General features: G+C 43.1%; 1 pseudogene across 1 annotated transcript; it reads right to left on the bottom strand.

Moving 5' to 3' along the window:
* Nucleotides 1-327: 327 nt before the first annotated feature.
* LOC311117315 (SKI family transcriptional corepressor 1 homolog-B-like) lies at nucleotides 328-7,465 on the bottom strand (annotated as a pseudogene). Its single transcript has 7 exons — nucleotides 5,642-7,465; nucleotides 5,248-5,344; nucleotides 5,058-5,165; nucleotides 4,833-4,903; nucleotides 4,413-4,478; nucleotides 3,192-3,266; nucleotides 328-515 (listed from the first exon to the last, which is right to left on the bottom strand). The product of its transcript is annotated as an SKI family transcriptional corepressor 1 homolog-B-like (transcript).
* Between the last annotated feature and the right edge of the window lie 8,377 nt (nucleotides 7,466-15,842).

The raw sequence follows: 15,842 nt of genomic DNA, 5'->3' as shown, positions 1-15,842 counted from the left end.
CCCTAACTCAGATCCGGTCTCTCTCGTGTTAAATTGTCTACCCTAACTCAGATCCGGTCTCTCTCGTGTTAAATTGTCTACCCTAACTCAGATCCGGTCTCTCTCGTGTTAAATTGTTTACCCTAACTCAGATCCGGTCTCTCTCGTGTTAAATTGTCTACCCTAACTCAGATCCGGTCTCTCTCGTGTTAAATTGTCTACCCTAACTCAGATCCGGTCTCTCTCGTGTTAAATTGTCTACCCTAACTCAGATCCGGTCTCTCTCGTGTTAAATTGTCTACCCTAACTCAGATCCGGTCTCTCTCGTGTTAAATTGTCTACCCTAACTCAGATCCTGCCTTGTGTTTGGGTCACTGTAGGCCTAGTCTTCAGGGTGGTAGTAGTCTCGCTTTCCAGACTGATGGGGCTCCACGGCGGACTGTGGGAAGGGACTAGGGTGGTAGAAGAGCAGGTTCCAGTGTAGTGACGAGGAGTCAGCATCTTACAGGAGAAATGGTGTCGCGCGTCGTGAGCTTCTGGGAAGAAAGGGAATAAGAACTATATAGATCCACTAGATGAAGAAACATATGCACTGGGTGTGTGTGTGTGTGTGTGTGTGTGTGTGTGTGTGTGTGTGTGTGTGTGTGTGGTTGTGTGTGTGTGTGTGTGTGGTGTGTGTGTGTGTGTGTGTGTGTGTGTGTGTGGTGTGTGTGTGTTGTGTGTGTTGTGTGGTGTGTGTGTGTGTGTGTGTGTGTGGTGTGTGTGCGTGTGTGTGGTGTGTGTGTGTGTGTGTGTGTGTGTGTGTGTGTGTGTGTGTGTGTGTGTGTGTGTGTGGTGTGTGTGTGTGTGTGTGTGTGTGTGTGTGTGTGTGTGTGTGTGTGTGTGTGTGTGTGTGTGTGTGTGTGTGTGTGTGTGTGTGTGTGTGTGTGTGTGTGTGTGTGTGTGTGTGTGTGTGTGTGTGTGTGTGTGTGTGTGTGTGTGTGTGTGTGTGTGTTGTGTGTGTGTGTGTTGTGTGTTGTGTGTGTGTGTGTGTGTGTGTGTGTCTGTGTGTGTGTGTGTGTGTGTGTGTGGTGTGTGTGTGTGTGTAAGGTGTGTGTGTGGTGTGTGTGTGTGTGTGTGTGTGTGTGTGTGTGTGTGTGTGTGGTGTGTGTGTGTTGTGTGTGTGTGTGTGTGTGTGTGTGTGTTGTGTGTGTGTGTGTGTGTGTGTGTGTGTGTGTGTCTGTGTGTGTGTGTGTGTGTGTGTGTGTGTGTGTGTGTGTGTGTGTGTGTGTGTGTGTGTGTGTGTGTGTGTGTGTGTGTGTGTGTGTGTGTGTGTGTGTGTGTGTGTGTGTGTGTGTGTGTGTGTGTGTGTGTGTGTGTGTGTGTGTGTGTGTGTGTGTGTGTGTGTGTGTGTGTGTGGTGTGTGTGTGTGTGTGTGTGTGTGTGTGTGTGTGTGTGTGTGCTCCTCACAATACACAATTACTTTCTGTTGATGTGTTTTCAAAATGCATATAAGTTTATTCTCTTTTTTCTCAGTAAATGTAACTTGACAAACCTATTTGAATTCAAAAGTAGTTACAAAGGCAGTTGTGGGTCAATTGAATCAAGGCCATGCTCTAAACTGTAATAACACTTGACAGACTGTTTATGCCTTCGGATGAGACGGACGGCAGAGTGAAGGGAAAGCAGCCAACAAGTGCTCAGCATATGTGGGAACTCCTTCAAGACTGTTGGAAAAACATTCCAGGTGAAGCTGGTTGAGAGAATGCCACGAGTGTGCAAAGCTGTCATCAAGGCAAAGGGTGGCTATTTGAAGAATCTCAAATATAAAATAAATTTAGATTTGTTTAACACTTTTTTAGTTACTACATGATTCCATATGTGTTATTTCATAGTTTTGATGTCTTCACTATTATTTTACAATGTAAAAAATTGTAAAAAATAAAGAAAAACCCTGGAATGAGTAGGTGTTCTAAAACCTTTGACTGGTACTGTATGTAAATAAGGTATTTCTGTTTTTTATTTTTAATACATTTGCTAAAATTTATAAAAACCTGTTTTCGCTTTGTCATTATGGGGTATTGTGTGTAGATTGATGAGGAACACATTTAATATAATCCATTTTAGAATAAGGCCGTAAATTAACAACATGTGGAAAAAGTCAAGGGGTCTGAATACTTTCCGAATGCGCTGTATATTTATTTATCAGCATATTCCTACAGGCTTCATATCAGTTACCTTTCAACTTGTGTTGAATAGCATAAGCAAGCCTTTTCCTCTTTCTCCAGCTCGCTGCATAATGTGTCTATATGTAACGGCCAGATGATGATATTTTTTACATTTTTACTCATTTAGCAGACGCTCTTATCCAGAGCGACTTACAGTTAGTGAGTGCATACATTTTTATTTTTTATACTAGAATCGAACCCACAACCCTGGCGTTGCAAACGCCATGCTCTACCAACTGAGCTACATCCCTGCCAGCCATTCCCTCCCCTACCCTGGGCCAATTGTGCGCCGCCCCATGGGGTCTCCCGGTTGCGGCCGGCTACGACAGAGCCTGGATTCGAACCAGGATCTCTAGTGGCACAGCTAGCACTGCGATGCAGCGCCTTAGACCACTGCGCCACTCGGGAGAGCCTGCTCCATATGAGGAGCAGACTAGGATTTACATCAGTGGCTTTCAAACGTTGGGGACAGTTCACCATGTTGCTGTAGCCCTGAACTAAGCTCACCGGATTCACCTAGTCAAGGGCTCGATGATTAGTTGACAAGGTGAATCAGGTATGCTAGCTGTGGAATAGATTAAATGCTTTGTATGGCTGGGGGTTCACGAGAAGAGGTTGGAGAACCCCTGATTTACATGGCTGGGGGTTCACGAGAAGAGGTTGGAGAACCCCTGATTTACATGGCTGGGGGTTCCCGAGAAGAGGTTGGAGAACCCCTGATTTACGTCACTCATTTAGAGATGTAAATCTACATTTAGGCCTATATACATCTCCACCAGATGGAATGAGCTTATCAAGATACATTTAGAGCATAGACAATTCATCAATGTATTTATTTAGCAAACAATTGCATTCGATCAATCAACCAATTAAATGTATTCATATAGCCCTTTTTACATCAACACTTGTTGCTGCTGTTTAATGGTCCCACTTTATTAACGAAATTGTAAGCAGCTAGTCTTTTATACCAGTATGCCTCAGTCTGAATGGTCGGTGTGTTCTCACCTCTGACAATATGAAGCTGCTGAAACATCTCCTCTCTGTAGGACAGCTCCCTTTTCATCTGATCATGGAAATTATCTGGGGAGCAATTAGAATAGCTTAGTCATCTTTAGTGTAGCCTATAAACTAGCCTACTCGGCTATTCTTTTAACATGTCATCCTACCGGGGCAAAATGGAATCTAGCTTCCTAAATTACCATTGCAGGTGCAACAAATAGCCATATGCGTTTGATAGAAACATAAATGACAATCGAACCATGCAATACAAAACTAGCATGCACTAATCCCGCGTTCACATACTACTCGGAACAAGGAAACCCAGAAATGTCCGACTTGCTAACTGGTTGAACACGGCACGTATATAACTACAACCAGTTAGCAAGTCGACAATTCAGAGTTTCCTAGATCCGACTAGCACGTGAACACGGCATTGTCAAATAAAACGTAGTGCAAAACCTAATCGACTTGTTTTTGTTCAGCGTTCAAGATGCTGATCATGACAAGCATGACATGAAGAGAAACACTCATAAAAAATATACTCTAACCCGTTGGAATCAAAAACTATTACACTGTGAAATTTGATCAGATGAACAATAGCTTAGTTTCCATGAACTTGTCCAGTGTTTTTTATTTGTTATTTTTTTCAGGTGTTCTAATATTTGCCACATTCTAATAATGGTCATGTGTCTAACGTATCGCCACGGATCTGGAGCCCAGGCACGGTGGGCTGCCTAGGCACGGTGGGCTGCCCAGGCACGGTGGGCTGCCTAGGCACGGTGGGCTGCCCAGGCACGGTGGGCTGCCTAGGCTAGTCGATGCCATGGTGACGCTGCCACTCCTGTAGATCTGAAATAATTGGATGGTGAAACTTTCCAGCCAACCAGAAAAGCAAGGCGAAGCAATTCTGGCATTCTTGAAACTCAGGATAATCCCTGTCCTGCAAAGAAACATTATTTTTATACTTGAAAAAAAAAAAAGAATATTTGCAAGCAGTAAACTAGGCATTTACAATGAAATGTGGAGCGGAAAAGTTAGTTCGACAAAAGAGAAATACACCGTCGAACAGATAAAAATGTTGTTGATCTTTAGAAAATGTCTCCTATATCTGCCGTTTCCATTTCACATGTCACAATGATATTTTTTTTTGCGACATTGCTTTTGTCCAGCCAGCCAGCCAGCGTGGAATAATCCTGGGTCAATGGAAACCTGCCTACTGAATTATACCTTTTAAATGTTGGAATTCTCGTTCCAGTTTCTTCCTTAGCTCCACGAGTTGTTTCTGCAATTCGTCTGTAGAAAAGGAACGAACAAACGTGTTAAAAATAGAAAATCAATACGGGTTGAAAATTGCTTCGGGGTTTAGGCTAAACGGTATAGACTGAATGGTGTCGGTTAAATTATATAGGCTCATTTATGTTTAACGATTCATGTTAAGCGATTGGTAAAAGGCCTGGGGTGAAAGCTGTTCTATTTCTATTATATTCTGTAGGGATCATTTAGGGATCATTTAGGGATCATTTAGGGATCATTCCAATTATTAAAGAAAGGATATAATAAACATTAACTTAGTTAAACAAAATAGACCAACATGTATTATTAATAATAATATTAATACAAATTATAATTGTTATTTAATGGTCTTACATTTTGCCAGTTTTTCTATGTCTGTCTGAGTTTGTGTGAGACTCTGCTAACATCGTGCGTCGATTCCTCGTCTGAATATATACAGAGACAACATTTATAACATTACAAAATATTTAAAAAAAAATAGGCTATAAAATAGAGGCTTAAATATTTGTATATCAAAAGTTCTGACAGAAAATGTCAAATACGCTATAAGCGACTGACAAGTGTAGCACTTGAACTAACCCTCGTTCGGTTCTTCTCTCGGGCTCTCCTCACTGTTTTGGCCGTTATAAGACTTGGTTTCAACCTCTTCCACTGTCGAAGAAGGCTCCTCTCTACTGGCACTGTCATCTGAATAAACAACAAATAAAGTCTCGTTCCTTTTTCACAAAATGTATTTTATTATAAAAATGTTAACAGAACGACATCCAACCTTTCGATTCCACATTGTCTGTCTGGTAATTCGTTGCTGAACCAAAAGCATATGGACTTCTCCTTTGTTGCATATCACTCCTGTCCGGTGAATACACCTAGATAAATCGGACAGGATAATGAGGATTGTTGGTGAATTGCATTCAATAATACTCTCTGACATTGGGACACATTCGACTATTGGATAGTGTATTTGAACGGTCTTTGATTATCTGCTATTCACACAGACAAAACAAACATGTGCATAAAATAAAAGATGAGCCCAATGTGTGCGTAAAAGCAAGAGGATGATGACTTTTTAAATTAATCAATGAATTAATAACAACTAAAAAGTATATTCCTTAGTATGTAAATGGTCATTTCATATAATGAGCAGGCCCATATCAATCACTCACTTCAACAAAAGACGTGGTCTTATTGCTGTCCGGCAGCTGTTTGCCCTGTCTATCTCTATTTGAAGACAGCACCACGTGTAGTGGTAGGTTCATTCTCTGTGAGTCGACCACAGCGGCCTGCTCCGGCTCTGGGACGGATTCCAGGCCGTTTGGTGAACCTGCGCCGCCCGTCAGGTTTAGAAGAGGGATAGGGGGGCTCCTGCAGTCCTCAATGGAGTGCGGAAGTGACTTCTCATCCTCCTGTGATTTATTGGTCTCCACGTCCACATCTGGCTCGCCAACGCTGTCCACGCTGCATGGGGACAAGGACCTGTAGCTCGAGCTCTCGCTCAGGAAATCAGGTGACAGATACCCAGCTCGAGTCCCGTTGTACTTCCCCCGGTTACAGTAAAGTTTGGCTATACTCTCAGCGTCTTTGATGACGGGTCTGAATGCGGAGACATAGCCAACCTTCCCGGGTAGAAGGGGCATTATACCGTCCATTGACCTCGCCTCATCCCCGGACTTGTTGTCCTCATTCCGGGTGGACTGAGTGCTGGAGCAACGCTCACTGTCCACCAGGCTGTTCTTCGGTGTGTTATTATTTCTGTCACCCTGCTCGGATGCGTCCAGCTCACTCTGTCTGGCGCACAGGACCGCCGAGGGCTGCTTGGGCTGGGCCTGGCGCTGTGGCTGGAGGTGGGGGTGGGGGTAGGACGGCATGGGGAGGCCGTCTGCAGTTGGCCAGAACATGGGGAAAGAGTGGTAGGCGCTGTCCTTGGTGCGAGGCCAGGAGAAGACCCCAGAGAGGTGGGCTTTATTTGGCTCCCCCATCACACCACCGTCACCCTTCTTCTGACACAACCCGAAGGCCGGAAACCCGTAGGGGTGTGGGAAGAGAGGTGGAGGGATCTTCACGTTCTGCAGCATCCCGAAGCTTTTGCTGGGCACCGGGATAACGGGATAGCTGCGCGTGATGCTCGTCACACTCCCCATGCCTCCCCGGTTGTCCTCGCAGCGGACGATTTTAGGGGGGGTCTCCGGTGAGTCTCTCCGGGGCAGGTTGAAAGGTTCTTGGTGAGGTTTTAACGGAGAGGAACGTTCGGACCCGTGGCTGTGCATGGGCAGCGTCCTCTTCCGGTTGCCCCCGTTGAACATGGCTTTGACGTCCTCCCACGCATGAGCTACGTCATCCGGTGAGCCCTTGTCAGTCAGTTGGAGGTGTCTCCTCCAGGAGTTAAAGTTAGCAGCGTCTGGCTGGGTATACTTGGACTCTGATGTACGGTGAGAGTGGAATATGAACTTATTTGGTGAAAAATACATATTGCAGTAGAAACACTTGATGCACTTGGCTCGGGAGCTGTTGTACCTGGCTGGTATAAAGTTACCACGGCTCCCCCACGTGCACTCGTGGGAAACATCAAACGCGAAATTCTCCGGTAGTCTTGGAGGGTTGTGGGCTCCAAGAAACGATTTACAAAGCCTCTCGGCTTCGCGCTTTGTGATCATCCCACAGCGCCTCGAGGAGATGGGCATGGCGCCCGCGCGCCTCAGTATCTCCAGCTGGACCGGGGTGCACTGCACGCAGGTGATGCCCAGAGCCACGCGCCGGTTGTGGATCTCGTTGTAGCTGTAGTTCTTCAGCAGGGTGTTGGAGATCTGCGCCAGGCACAGTCTCTCCTGGCCATCTAGCACCAGGCAGACTATGGGTATTCCATACAGGGCGGTCTCGCTGACCTGGTTGGGTTTCAGGTTGGGGTTGAATGTTGGGAGGTCCTGTTTGGAGCTCGGTGGAGAGCAGCTGGAGTCCCGTCCCGCCGGTAGCCGAGTAAGATTAAACTCCATTACTGGAAACCTGCAGAAGAAAAACTAAACAATTATTATCATGATAATCGTTTCCCCTTTTTTTTAACCAATGAAAGCTAATTTATAATGATAATTTAAAACAATCATTATCCTCTTTCCAGCTTCAAAAACATAAACAGCATTGTTATAACATTGATTAGCATACAACAACAGTAAATAATAAGACTTATAACGACACTAGACCTAATAATAATAATGATCAAAAAGACCTACTAATAATAAATAGGTTTAGTAAAAAATGCTTATATACTTAAATGCAATAGGCTAAATAATAACAATTTCACGTGAAAAGTTGAAACCCAACCAGGTCAGCGAGACCGCCCTACCCATAGTCTAGTGGTTTCTCAGGAAAACATTTTAACTTGGATATTGCTCTATTAGCTGCCTGCACCAGTCATTAAACCGGATGAGAGCTGACCTTAGCAGGGCCCAGAGATTAGGAATATACCTTCGCAGGGCCCAGAGATGAGGAAAATAGCTTAGCAGGGCCAGCTAAGAGGCTAACACGGTACAGAGCAGAAGGAGAATACACATTTAGCGGTGCCAAGCAGCTTAACCAAGAGGATAGAACCTGTAAGCAGCTTTCTTTGTAATTACCAAGGTTCAGCTTTATACATCTTTGAACGTGTTAAGAAAAACAGTCACTGAAAGATATAATTAAGATTTTTCAAGAAAATATTCGTTTATTTTTTCAAAGAAGTGACATGTAAGATTCACTTTTAATTCCGCATGAAATATATAATGCAATTGATACTATCTCATTTTACAAAAGGCTATACACTATACGCCATCAATGAGCATGCAGATTAATATTGCTGATTGCGTCAATAGATTGTTGCATGAAATTAAATGTATGGTTCTGAATGTACCCCGATGCATTAAGAATGTATGGCTTTGAATGTACCCTAATGCATTAGGAAATAATGTCATTTCAATGACACGACAAGGTAAAACGGATCAAACACGTTAATCATTTCTTAAAGCGAAGCTTACCTTTTTGGACAGTGGAAAACAAACGCTCCTTCGTTGTGCCAGCAACAACAAACCAGCTATACACTGTTGTAGCCTAATTACACAAAGAACAGCATTCACTCGGTATATTCCCGTTGTTTGAGCAAAATAAGATCAACATTGAATTCTACTGGAAGGTTTCTCCAATAATTATGTACCTGCCTCAGACTGCACTCACTCGAGCCCGACTCGCTCTGTGTGTGCGTGCGGTGTGCGGTGTGCGGTGCGGTGCGTAAAGAGGGTGTCCACGAGGTAGAGCGGATTAGCTCCCTCCATCTAAAGACTTTCCCCGCGACACGGATCAAGTGACAGCTGAAATAATGGCAAGGCACTCCCACTTAGTGCCAGCGTCTTTACATTAACTGTTTACCTTCGGGATCAAAACTACCAGTGCTGTTATAGGCCTCTCCTTTCCCATAACATGTCAGGAGAGAGCGACAATAAATAAATATAAATATATATACAGGGTTTGAACATTGATAATAATTGACTTGATGGCTTCCAACATTTATTTCAAGGTTAGTGGTCCCTATGATTGATTGTCTCATATCCCCTAGCTCCACATATGATATTTGTTAACAGGAGGCAACTGTCTAATATTTAAGCAACAGTCTATGGAAAGTGGATGTGTAAACTAATCTGGACCCTTTCTTTCTGAAATTAGCCGCCGAAATTGTCGCAACCCCTATTACCAGCCTGTTCAACCTCTCTTTCATATCGTCTGAGATCCCCAGAGATTGGAAAGCTGCCGCGGTCATCCCCCTCTTCAAAGGGGGTGACACTCTAGATCCAAACTGCTACAGACCCATATCCATCCTGCCCTGCCTTTCGAAAGTATTTGAAAGCCAAGTTAACAAACAGATCACCGACCATTTTGAATCCCACCGTACCTTCTCCGCCTTGCAATCTGGTTTCCGAGCTGGTCATGGGTGCACCTCAGCCATGCTCAAGGTCCTAAACGATATTATAACCGCGATCGATAAAATAAAGTACTGGGCAGCCGTCTTCATCGACCTGGCCAAGGCTTTTGACTCTGTCAATCACTGCATTCTTATTGACAGACTAAATAGCCTTGGTTTCTCAAATGACTGCCTCGCCTGGTTCACCAACTACTTCTCAGATAGAGTTCAATGTGTCAAATCGGAGGGCCTGTTGTCTGGACCTCTGGCAGTCTCTATGGGGGTGCCACAGGGTTCAATTCTCGGGCCGACTCTATTCTCTGTGTATATCAATGATGTCGTTCTTGCTGCTGGTGATTCTCAGATCCACCTCTACCAGACGACACCATTTTGTATACATCTGGCCCTTCATTGGACACTGTGTTAACAAACCTCCAAACGAGCTTCAATGCCATACAACACTCCTTCAGTAGCCTTCAACTGCTCTTAAACACTAGTAAAACTAAATGCATGCTCTTCAACCGAACGCTGCTTGCACCCGCCCACCCGACTAGAATCACTACTCTCGACGGGTCTGACCTAGAGTATGTGGACAACTACAAATATCTAGGTGTCTGGTTAGACTGTAAACAATCCTTCCAGACTCACATTAAGCATCTCCAATCCAAAGTTAAATCTAGAATCGGCTTCCTATTTTGCAACAAAGCCTCCTTCACTCATGCTGCCAAACATGCCCTCGTAAAACTGACTATCCTACCGATCCTTGACTTCGGCGATGTCATTTACAAAATAGCCTCCAACACCCTACTCAGCAAATTGGATGTAGTCTATCACAGTGCCATCCGTTTTGTCTCCAAAGCCCCATATACTACCCACCACTGTGACCTGTACGCTCTTGTTGGCTGGTCCTCATTACATATTCGTCGCCAAACCCACTGGCTCCAGGCCATCTATAAATCACTGCTAGGCAAATCCCCGCCTTATCTTAGCTCATTGGTCACCATAGCAACACCCACCCGTAGTCTGCGCTCCAGCGGGTATATCTCACTGGTCATTCCCAAAGCCAACACCTCCTTTGGCCGCCATTCCTTCCAGTTCTCTGCTGCCAATGACTGGAACGAACTGCAAAAATCTCTGAAGCTGGAGACTCTTATCTCCCTCACTAACTTTAAGCATCAGTTGTCAGAGCACCTTACCGATCACTGCACCTGTACACAGCCCATCTGAAATTGGCCCACCCAACTACCTCATCCCCATATTGTTATTTATTTTGCTAATTTGCACCCCAGTATCTTTATTTGCACATCATCTTCTGCACATCTATCATTCCAGTGTTAATACTAAATTTTAATTATTTTGCACTATGGCCTATTTATTGCCTTACCTCCATAACTTACTACATTTGCACACACTGTATATAGATTTTCTATTGTGTTATTGACTGTACGTTGTGTTTATTCCATATGTAACTCTGTGCTGTTGTTGTTTTTATCGCACTGCTTTGCTTTATCTTGGCCAGGTCGCAGTTGTAAATGAGAACTTGTTCTCAACTGGCTTACCTGGTTAAATAAAGGTGAAATAAAATAAATAAATAAAATAATGACTGTCCTTTTAGTGTCCTTTAATTATTTAAAACTCTTTATGCTGCAGTCTCGTGATGAGAAATTGAAAGGCAATATAAATAAATAATCATATAAAGTGTGAATTTAAAAGGTATTTATTATCATTATCAAAAGGAAGAAATAAACTAAACTAAAAAGCTAAGCAGCTCTTGAAATAATTGATATCGAAAACAAATTAGTTCATGAATAAGACCTCTGCCATTTAATCTAAATATTCTATTCCAAATGTAGATTTTCTCAAATAGGCCTCTTCACATTCATTTCAATTGTACATAGGCCTACAGACAGAGTCTACGTTTAGATTATTCATATATTTTATTTATACATTATCAACGGTCTCTGACGTGCTACGAGGTGTTCTAACCAGTAATTAATCAGAGTGTTTTCCTGAAAGTGTCCTAAACGTTTTACCCAATCAGGGGGTGATGGTGACGACAACACAACCCGCCTCGAGCTGTTGCTGCAGCTAAGCGATGCATCAATTCACCTAAATAAAACATGCATTGTTATTGAAATGGTATGTGTACTGGGATTTGGCATGTGGTAAAGGAGACTAGCAGCGAAGACACATTGATATTGAAAGATGATTCAGATGATGGGGCACGGGGTACAGGCCTTCATCACATGTTGAGTTCCCACGGACTCTTTCTCTCTTCAGCTCAGCAGCCGCAGCCTCCAGCCTCGGTTTGACAACGACCGGCTGTTTTAAATGTCGTTCATTCATTAGGCAGCTATCAAATCGCCTTTCACGCATGTTATAAGCAACATATAACATATTTCCCCCCATAACGTTAAAAGATTTACAGACAAATGTAATACAAATTGGTTAAAAATGCATCTTGCTTTTGGTAATTTGGGAAACTATAGGCCTATACCCAAAATAAGGTGTAGATTGGTTTGCCTCTAAAAATTGACAATCCATTGTAGCCTAGACGTTTTCATGTCGTTTGACTTGACCAAAGCAGTCAGTGAGCGCATGTCTGTTACTGTTTTGGCCCTGCCATTTAAAGCTGGCAAGCGCGCTGAATTTATCCCGGGTCCGCTGTGATATTGACCCAGGTGTGTAACCAGATAGGTCCCGGCGCACGGTCCCGGCGCACCCACCCGGTCCATATTGACTTTCACGAGCATGATACTTTCCTCCTCCCCTCCTATAATAATTACAATTTTGTTCTGTAATTATTCATTGCTCTACATTATTAGCAAGGTGGATGCCACACTGTCAGCCATTATCTTGTAGGACCAGGAGGAACTTGGTGTTTAAGTTTAGCTTTAGTTTAGCACAGCTACATGTACTGAAACAGCACGTTTTGACATTTTAATCAGGGTAATCTCTTTCTTTTTGTTTGTTTCGAAGCTATATGTCTGATATTAACTTGGTCCATATGTAGCCTAGAGAACAAACTGCACCGGAATACCTGGATTGTTTGAACCAAGTAAGGTTTTACATTTGACATCGAAAAAGTGTGAATCAATAGTCTTAATGATGGGGCGGCAGGTAGTTTAGTGGGTAAGAGCGTTGTGCCAGTAACCGAAAGGTCGCTGGTTCTAATCCCCGAGCCGACTAGGTGAAAAATCTGTCGATGTGCCCTTAAGCAAGGCACTTAACCCTAATTGCTCCTGTAAGTCGCTCTGGATAAGAGCGTCTGCTAAATGACTAAAATGATAAAATTGTAAAATAAATAATTGAGATTTAAATGTTCATGAAATTGTGATTAAAATTATTACCAGCATCAATCATTTGATGGACACAATCTTGATGTCTTGTAAAATGGCACCAAATGCTGCAGTTTTTTTGCAATACATTTACCCAACGGCTAAACTGTTGATAGGCTATACAAAAAGCTAGATTGCATATTGAAGGGGGAATCTGCAGATGCTACATCCATTTTTGTAAATAAATTAATAATATGTACCCATTTGATTCTTGAAGAATATAACTTATAAACGCCTCATGAGTTCAACTGTAATACCCCATCAGAACCCAATGTTTGTAAACAAAGTAAATGCAAACAAACAGTTTGGTAGCAGGTAGCTTAGTGGGTAAGAGCGTTGTGCCAGTAACCGAAAGGTCGCTGGTTCTAATCCCCGAGCCGACTGGGTGAAAAATCTGTCGATGTGCCCTTGAGCAAGGCACTTAACCCTAACTGCTCCTGTAAGTCGCTCTGGATAAGAGCGTCTGCTAAATTACTAAAATGTAAATGTAAAATGTATATCGCCTCAACACATGGTTACAACTAATGTTGGTATCATGGATGTTCAGGCCCTGCATCCATAGCGCTGTCTATTAATTTGAGAGTGGTTACATTTCTCCAGCCCCATCCCTCATATTTTTACCGAAACAGGGGCGGGTCAACGCTTTGTTATTGTTTCAAGATTGCTGCTTTAGAGAATACAAAAAAAGTGAATAATAAAGTCCTAAACCTTTTTAAACCTGAAAAATAGTAACCCTAAAGGAATATTACGCAAACATGTTATTGTTCTCGTGCTGTTAAAACGACGAAAAAGCTAATGGAAGTTATTCTTTGCTATACAGGCAGAGGGCTGCCTGCGACTAGAAACAGAGGGCTGCCTGCGACTAGAAACAGAGGGATGCCTGCGACTAGAAACAGAGGGCTGCCTGCGACTAGAAACAGAGGGCTGCCTGCGACTAGAAACAGAGGGATGCCTGCGACTAGAAACAGAGGGCTGCCTGCGACTAGAAACAGAGGGCTGCCTGCGACTAGAAACAGAGGGCTGCCTGCGACTAGAAACAGAGGGCTGCCTGCGACTAGAAACAGAGGGCTGCCTGCGACTAGAAACAGAGGGCTGCCTGCGACTAGAAACAAAGGGCTGCCTGCGACTAGAAACAGAGGGCTGCCTGCGACTAGAAACACATTGAGTTGTGCGGTTGTGTCAGTCAGTGGTGGTCCCATCTGTCAGAGCGATGCGTCACATCGCATGAATGGGGGAGAAATTGCTTTGTCAGGTCGTCGCCTCAGGTCAATAGGGGATTGTAGCCTAATAGCCTACCTCCACGTTGGACGAGATGCTTCTCGTTTTTAGCATAATGAAAGCGGTGAGAAAAAAGGTTAACCAATTTGGGTTATTTAAACGCCACTTTAATAATAGTAAATATTCATACCATCAATATTCATTAAGCCCATAAGAACCATGAAATGCTGACCCATTCCTTCAAGCTTCCGAATTAATTACATTTATTTATCCATAATCATTCCTCACTATTTGTGAAATGTTCAACCTTAGGCTACAAATATTCGTTTTAGGAAGAAATATTTAAAATTAATTAATCAATCAGGAAAAACGTCAGGTGTGTTACTGTAAAATAACAGCATATTTATTTAAAATTGTATAATGTAATATTTTATAACAGTCTTCTCCGGGATCCACGTGCAGAACATAATCAGAGGGCTTATTAAACACACTTGGAGAGAGAGACTGTGTTTTCCATTTCTTTTAACTTTTAATAGCAGATGAAAACCACGATCCCAATAAATTCAATTTTAAACTCAAATCAATCCGCTTCTCACATAGGCTATTGATCACAGCATGCTAGACCCGCCTCTTTACGCCTTCTCTGTTCTAGAAGAGAGGAGAATAGCGGTTCGATTAGTTCCGTTATTAGGGCGGAATTGCTCCAAGAGGACCGGTGCGCGGCCTGAAAATTAAAAGATGACAGTCAGTGCCATCTCTAACGGGAAAAAATGCATATTTAAAGTACATTTGTTGCCATGAGTAGAGAAAATGTTGCAATTTTAAAGCTACTTTCCTGCAATTCTACTTATTTTGAAATAGAGTGGGGTCATGGCTAGAAGGGATCCAGCTTTTGTCAAATCAAAGTCAGATTTAACTTTTCATAGCAGAAGTTAAAGTACATCGTGTGGAGAGAACATTTAGCAGTTTTAAAAGCTTATTTTCAGCAAATCTACACATTTTGCCTTGACTTGTCATGTTCATACAATATCTTGTGAGGTCATTTCTCTCTCTCTCTCAACATAGCAGACTTTTAAATGTATTGTCACTGTTTCCTTGATCCTCTCTGAAAGAGTCGTGGGTAGCTAACATAGGAATAATGGGTCAGCAACCACTAGACCACACACACACACACACACACACACACACACACACACGCACACGCGCACACACACACACACACACACACACACACACACACACACACACGCACACGCACACGCACACACACGCGCACTCTCGCACACACGCAAACACACACACACACACACACACACACACACACACACACACACACACACACACACAATCACACGCCACAGTGTACCCTCTGGTTCTGAGAAAGAAAAGCTGTTTTAAAAGTGTATCATCTCTGTATTAATGACAGAGCTGTATCAAACTACGATAATCACCTGAACACTATTCAAATAAAAGTCCCGGCCCTGGGGAAAATCTACCTTACTCTTTAATTGTTTCAAAGCTTTGATAGGCTTTTTATGGATTCTTAAATAACTCTACATATGATTAATATGCTTGGAAATTAAAAGGAGACTAAAGCAATCACAACAAGGGGCTGGTCATCACCTCATTGGACAGTGTTGGGAGGATGGAAGGATGCAGTGTGAGTGTTTATGCGTGAGTGAGTGTGCATTCGTTGTCTACATAAGACATCAAGAATTGAAGAGAGATATCTAGTTTTGGAGAGAGATATCTAGTTTTGGAGAGAGAGATCTCATTTTGGAGAGAGAGATCTAGTTTTGGAGAGAGAGATCTAGTTTTGGAGAGAGAGATCTAGTTTTGGAGAGAGAGATCTAGTTTTGGAGAGAGAGATCTAGTTTTAAAGAGAGAGAT

Source organism: Coregonus lavaretus (genome assembly GCF_964263955.1).
Source record: "Coregonus lavaretus genome assembly, contig: HAP1_SCAFFOLD_4176, whole genome shotgun sequence".
Lineage (NCBI taxonomy): Eukaryota > Metazoa > Chordata > Actinopteri > Salmoniformes > Salmonidae > Coregonus > Coregonus lavaretus.
This window is presented reverse-complemented; position numbering and strand designations above follow the sequence as displayed.